The following is a 7,677-nucleotide window of genomic DNA, read 5'->3' as shown; positions in this document are numbered from 1 at the left end:
AGAGGATTAAAATCTGTATTAAAAACAAAAGTTAAAATTGTTCTACGATTTAAACAGAGTCAAAAATATTGAAAAATAGAATACATTTGCCATATCTAAGTGCGTAAAAGTAAGGCCACACGTTAATATTTCTGACAGTACGCAAACTATTGACTGAATAAAACATCTTTATTATTACTACTTTCTCCTCAACCGAGGACATCTTTTTGACTCTATTGATTTTAAACAATAAAAACGATAAAATAAAAATACTGACAGTTCAAAATATTGTTAATATAATAATTTCATTGTGACCGAAGGCAACCTTATACACATTCTTGTAGTGTGTGTGGCCTAAATTTGGCAAATACTTTGATAAAATTTATTGTATTTTACAAAATTTTGGAATGTGTTTAATTCGTAGAACAAATTTAACAATTGTTTTCACTAAAGATTTCAATCTTCTACAAATACAAATAGTTCATCGTGTTTTTTTATGTAGAATAATTAGGGAAGCAATTCACCACCCTGATATATTAATGCATTTGGATTGAAAACAAGTTTTGTTGTTCTCCTTGAAATAGTGGCGGGCGAACAAGATCCTTTTTTTCTTGGTAAGTATTTGTTTATTTGTTCTAATATTGCTATTGCGTTGAAAAAAGCTTTATGTAGCTGTTGGTATTTACTAACTAACGTTATAAAAAGTTCATTTAAGAATAAATGGTAATTGTTATTGCATTTGCTAGCTTTTACAAAAGTGAATTAAATAGATTAGAAATTATGACAAGATTTTTAACACTTTTCAGATGAGATTCCTACAATTGTATTTTACGGAAAAGGGAAAAGTGAAGCTGATACGACCCGTGCCCAAGCAGAAGAAGTATTTGCTGCCTTGAATGACGACTGTTCTGATATAGAAGATGATGGAGATCCAGATTATGAGGGGGCTGATGTAACAACATCAGATGAGGATGAAGGATGAAGTAGTATTAGAGAAGGAAGACTCAAAAGACTAAACAAGTGAAAAACAAAAAAATATTTTGAGGAATGGAAAAGTTGTCCTCCAAATCGTACTTTCGATCGATCAAGTGAAATTAATTTAAGTTATGATGAAAGTTATAGTCCAGAACAGGGCTGCTTTATCCATTAGGCAATATAGGCAGTTGCCTAGGGCGGCACATTATGAGAGGGCGGCAAAAATACTGTACAAATAATATTTGTATATAAAAATTATGAATGTAGGTTCTGTCATTAAAGAGTATGTCTTTCAAATTACTTTACCGCAAGGAAGCCAAAAAATTGTGCCCAAATAAAACATATAAACAAATAAGAAACAGAAATTCAATTTGACGAGGGGGCCGATGATGAACTGAACTTTCGACATCGAAACATAACAACGTTATAATCGACACTCTGATAAGAGACCTGAATAGACGTCACGTGTTATTAACAGATTTGCCAAAATTAAGTAATGAAGAAAGTATTAAAGAAGCTGAAAATCTGATACAAAATAAAGACGACCAAGATACATCATTCATACATGAATGCATTCACTTAAAGGACCTTTTGGATACCACAATAAAATCACCAATTGACATATCTTAAGAAGAGTTAGTGCAGTCACTGAAGGTGGATATGAGCTATTACCTCCGATTTCGTTGAACTTCCATCGATTTGCATGAAAATTGGTGAATGGTTAGAGGATATCTCAAGGAACAAAGGTGACATGGTGTCAACTTGCGCTTTTACCCTGGGGGTGGATGCCACCTCTTCTCGAGGCTGAAAACTATTTTATTAGAAACATCCCCTGAAAATTAGAAATTTTATTAAAAATTCTATAGAGTGACAAATTCTAACCAAAATTTGTTTCATACAGTTATTAAAATAAATCAATACTTTTTGATTTATTAAAGATCAAAGATTTTAATTTTTCGTGAGGAAAATGCATGTTTTTTGCCGATTTTTCATAAATAACTTAAAAACTATATTTTACAAAAAAGTTATAAAAAAACAAAAGATGTAGATCTTTGAAACACACTCAGTGATCAAAAGATCCACAGATACTGGTTTAACGACCACTCGTACGAAATCAAACAAATGAAATAGAGAATGTGGAAAAATCCCCTTACGAATAATTCACACATCCACCATTTCGGGCTGGGAAAAATTTTTTGAATAGAATCAAAGATCCAAACACCAGTTCTTAGAAATGTGTTTCGCCCTCTTCAACCTCTCTGGGCTCATCGGTAAAGATGAGAAGTTGAATATCTTTAGACACATTCCAATCAAAAAACAACATTCGAGTCCTAGACATAGCAGAGCGTAAAAAAAAAGTTATAATTACCAAAATTAAAGCTACCTAATAGAAAACGAAATAACCGTACTAGAAAAAGCTTTTAATGTTAACTAAAAGTGAATTATAGGTAACTGAATGTATATTTTTTCGGCGAGTATCATTTCCAAATCTAAGTATTCAGCATGATGAAATGCATGAAAATGATGGATTTTATAACATAACCTTACTAAACATTAGTCAAAGTACTTAGAATTATATATCAAATGAGCCCCCGAACAAGTTGATAGCATTAAAATTTATGCACCAAATATTTTTCAAAATTTATCTTTTAAAAATTTTTCCAAGAAAGTTATTATTGTTTTTTAATCACTCCGTTAATTTTTACGATGTCAGGTTTGCCCTAAAACCATTTAAAAGTTAATTTTAATGGCTATTAAACCACGTTGAATTTAATTTTTTAAACCCCTTACTTTTTTAAAAATAAAAGGTTAAATGGCCCCGGTTACATGTTACTCGCAGCAAAACTTAAGCTTCGGATATTTTTCGTTTCTAACTCGGTTATTTTTTACCCTACAGAAATAGTAAAAGGGTAAAATATTTGGTTCAGAAAAAACTAAAATTTAGTTATACATATATCACTTTTTACGTATATTGAGTATTTTTGAAGTTAAGTGTTATCAAAAGAAAATGAAAATTACGATAATTTTAAAATTCTGTTTTTTTTTTTAAATTACACCTTTTGAACCGGTCAAAATTGTTGAAATCATTACTTATGCTAATATGAAGAAACTCTTCTAAGAATTACTATAAATTTTGATTTTTGTGGAAATGGCGTATGTTTTATTTTTCACTTTTTCCTAAAAAGTTCTAAATGGTTCTCTTATTTTCATCATAACTTGCTTAATTGTGATGCTATTAACTTCTATTGGAGCTCATTTGATAGGTACTCCGAAGTACTTTGACAAGTGCTTAGCAGGTATATTTTATAAAATGCATCCTTTTCCCGTTATTTACGCTTGAATACTTAGATTTGAGTACTCGTCGAAAAAATATACATTCAATTACCCATAACTCATTTTGAATTAACAGTAATTCCGGTCTTGACGTGAGAAATGTATTCAGCTTTTTATTATCTTCAATTTTGGTAATAATAACTTTTTTGTGAAAGCTTAAAATTTTCGAGTTATACGTGAAAAACTGCTTTAAAACATGCATTTTTTATGAAAAAATAAACTCTTTGATCTTTAATAACTCAAAAAGTATTGACTTATATTAAAAGGAAAGGAACATTTTGACGCCTATCAAAATTATCAAAGTATTTTAAATGTAATCATTTTTTTGGAATCCTGAGAAAACTAATAAATATTTTTGAAAAATTTAAACGCAGAATGAAAGATTACTTTATTACCGAGAGCCGAAAGTCTCTCAGAATAAACAAAAAGTTTCTTTTGAATGATATATTTGAAATTAAAAATCACACTACATTTTCTCTTAGTTTTCACCCCTGTAACTTATTAAAATAAACATTATAAAAGTTTTCAAGGACTTTCGGCCCTCGGTAAGAACTTAAAATCTTTCATTCCGCGTTTAAATTTTTTAAAAATACTTATTAGTTTTCTCAGGATTCGAAAAAAATGAATCCCCATTTATATACCATTGCAGCCGAAAATACGTACCCATCCCCTTAATAACTTTATATAACAAATTTGGCTTAGAATTTGTCTCTCTATCGATTTATGGTATTATTTCTTTCACCCCCACTTAAAGTGGTAGTTTTCACCACCACGGTAAAAGCGCAAGTTGGCATCATGTCACCTTTGTTCCTTGAGGTATCCTCTTACTACTTACAATTTTCATGAAAATCGATGGAGGTTCAACGAAATCGGAGGTGAAAACCTTCTGTGACTGCATTAAGTGGATTGAAAGATATTTTCCCTAATTTTGACATTGCTTTGTGCTTCCCAGTTGCCAACGTGTTCTGTGAAAGGTCATTTTCGAAAATGCCAAGAATTCAAAATATTTTCCCATTAAGTATGAGTATGACGCAAGAACGTGTTAACAATTTGTCGATTTTGTCAAGAACAAAATTTTTTTGAAGTATTTTTTTGAAAAGAAGTTTTCAATGAAGAATGACATTGTTTTCTATTATAGGTATATAAACATCGTAGTTTAAATCCATTTTTAGTGTATTTTTATTTAAATAAAAATTTTAGTGTATTCTTATTTAAATAAAAATTTCTGCATTTGTTTTGCAAAAATGGTACATGTTTGAAGGGCGGCTACTAGGGAATTGCCTAGGGCGTCAATTGACCTAAACGCGGCCCTGGTCCAGAAGAGTCGGTTGCCCTGAATATTGTAATGGGAATTATTAATTTTCCGAGACTTACAGCCGGTTTCCGAAAGGATGATCATCTCAAAAATTATGTAATCGATGGTTAATCGTTGATCAAATGCATTTTGAGTTTCAATAACACCAGTTAAACGGGAGTTCAATAACAGTCGATCATATGATTTAACAAACGATTAATCGTTAGTTAACAGTCGATCATAAGTGTTTTGAGTTTCCGAAACGCTGATTAACCAATTTCGCATGTCACACGGCGACCAAAAGGAACTGTCACCTAATTTGAGGTTATTGGTTGATTAAAGGGCTGTTAATGTTTATAAATAGTTGTTTTTAGTTATTAAATAGAGTTTTTTAGTTATTATATAGGTGAAATAGTTATTAAATAAAGGATATTGTAGTGTTTAATTAAAATTATTAGTTATTTAATTATAATTTAATTTTTAAAATTAATTAATTTAATTTAAGCGAAAAGCAAAGAATATTTTTCAAATAAACATTTCTTTCTGTTTTCTAAGAGCAGTAAAGTGTATTTTGAATTAAATAAATGACATATATTCTTCTTTTTATGTCAATAAATTTAATCAATGAAATTTATGTATAAGTAATTATGTTAATGTTTATATTACTGATTAGAGAATTCAATTACCTTTTAAATGAGCCACCACACGACCCCTATTCTAATTTAAAAAAATCATCGATGACGTAATCACGCCCAGATGGGTGACGTCACTAGTATGATAATAATGCCAAAAAGTCGTAATTTAAAAATAAAAATTGACCTGTTTCGGGATTTTTTCCAAAATCGTCCATTCTCGAGAAAATGAATTTATTCCAACCTTTACATGCTCACTGTATATTGGGCTGCACACACATGTAGATGGTGCTACAGGGGAGCATTAGTTTAGCTCTACTTCAACATATTGTGTTAGTGTGAAAATAAAAAAATAATGTTTAATTTTAAATATTTAATTTAGGATTACTACTTACCTTTTGTTAAATAACTGTTGTATAAAGATTAGATTTGGTTGCCAATTAAATCCAACATTGGGATATGCAATATGATATCTGCTTAATATCACATACAATAGATGACATGAAGAACGTGATAAGGAAGCTGAAGGGAAAGGCAGATGAGGTTGGTCTTAAAATCATCACTAATAAGATAGTAGAGATGAGAATAGGAATAAATGAGCATGGTAAACTATACATCAATCAAGAAGAAATAAAACAGGTTAAAGAATTCTGCTACCTTGATAGTATAATAGTGCAAAAGTTGGAGTCCAGGCAAACATTAAACATAGAATAGGAAAAAGAACAACAGACAACAGGCCTTTGAAATCCTCTTATATCATATCTCAACATAAATTAGCCAAAACACATTTAATAGTATCATCAAATCAATACTACTATAAGGGGATATGGGAGTGAGACATGAACAATTTCAGAAGGAAATGCAAGGAAAAGTTTTTGTAAATAGATTCCCACAAAATATTTTGAAGATGTATTGGCCCAACACCATAACAAATGAAGAATTGTGGAATGCATTAAGACAAAGAAGCAGAGGACGAAGCTAGTAGGTAATAACTCATTCTAACAGGTGGGTAAATAAACTTTGAAAAACACATTTTTTATTAATTTTATTATTTAAAGAAATTACAATTTTTATTTAAAAATACTTTATTAGGTACATACCTAACCACTATTACCTAATAATGTATGAGTTCGAATTTTTTTATTTGAAGCTCTACTTCTAAAATTTCTTTTTTTCTTGTTGAAAAATACTATCTTACTTCTTTTTTCTAGTCTTGCTGTTTCAATTTTTTTTTTGTAAAAGATACATTAAGAGTTTCACTCCCTACATCTTTTAATTTTTTATTTTTTGAACGAGCCTGAGACATCTTGGCTGTCTTCTTGGGCAGGACAGCAGTTGTTGTGGGTGTACTGAGCAGCACAGTGGAAGTAGAGGGTACATTGGACGTCTGCTATGTGTCTTCCAATTGTAGGTAATCTACTTCCACTTGACTATCTTGTGCAACTATAAAAATAAAAAAATTTCAATTGTTTTAGATGTACCAGATAGTTTTTTCTTTATAAAAAAATCTTTCTCGAATTAGGTAGGTAGTTACTTTTATTTATCTACTTTAGCTATCTTAATAGCTAAGTTAATAATCTACCTTAATTTAGAATTGGAATAAATAATTATAATAATTAATTCATATTAATAATATTTATAGATATTAATTCTCATATTTTGAGTTTGCTTAAATTTGGTTTACAAAAGATCTTTTTTTGTTTAATGATGTCTATAGATAGGGCTATGTCTGGCTATGGGTAACCGCTTAGCACCCTTGTTATCAGATTTATTATTGATCAACATAGAAATAATATCTTTAACAATCAAACTTTAAACAATAATACCTTTTGTTCCGGAAACGCGTATTTAAAATCTAAATTAAATATTAACGCGCCATACATTGAACTTGTCGATTCGTTGTTCCATTTTTATTGGCCTGACGGGCGAGAAATTGTCCTCGTCTCGTCAACTCGCTAAAAAATTTATCGCCAGTACCCTGACTCAATTAGAGTTGTACACATAATTATGTGTGGTTAAAAATTTGTAGACCATACGTAAAAATTGTATTTTGTTGTTTTGAATAAGTGTGTTTAATCATTTATTGTTTCTTAACTCCTTTATTTTATACAGGAGTAAATACAAAATTTCACGTAACTGTTCAGTTTGTAGTAGACTATATTGGAGTCTACTTATTTATTTGTGATTTTATTACCGCCAAATTCAGCAAAGAACTACCAGATTTGTGGTGTTTGGGCTAAGTTTGAGCCGTGGCCGTTCGAGACCAGCAGATTACTTCGACCAGCAGCAGTTCCTCGACTTGAAACCAGCCACCGGGAAGTGCAATAATGGGACTATGGTAGCTATACAGAACTTTTTGAGTAAACATTTTCAAATAAATTTACATTCATAGACATTTTGAATTTTGACTTCATATTCAGTACACGTTTAGATTGGTTCTTTTTTTTATTTAATTATTGTTTT

The sequence above is a fragment of the Diabrotica virgifera genome, chromosome 7 (assembly GCF_917563875.1).
Source record: "Diabrotica virgifera virgifera chromosome 7, PGI_DIABVI_V3a".
Classification (NCBI taxonomy): Eukaryota; Metazoa; Arthropoda; class Insecta; order Coleoptera; family Chrysomelidae; genus Diabrotica; species Diabrotica virgifera.
Note: the sequence above shows the minus strand (reverse complement) of the source record.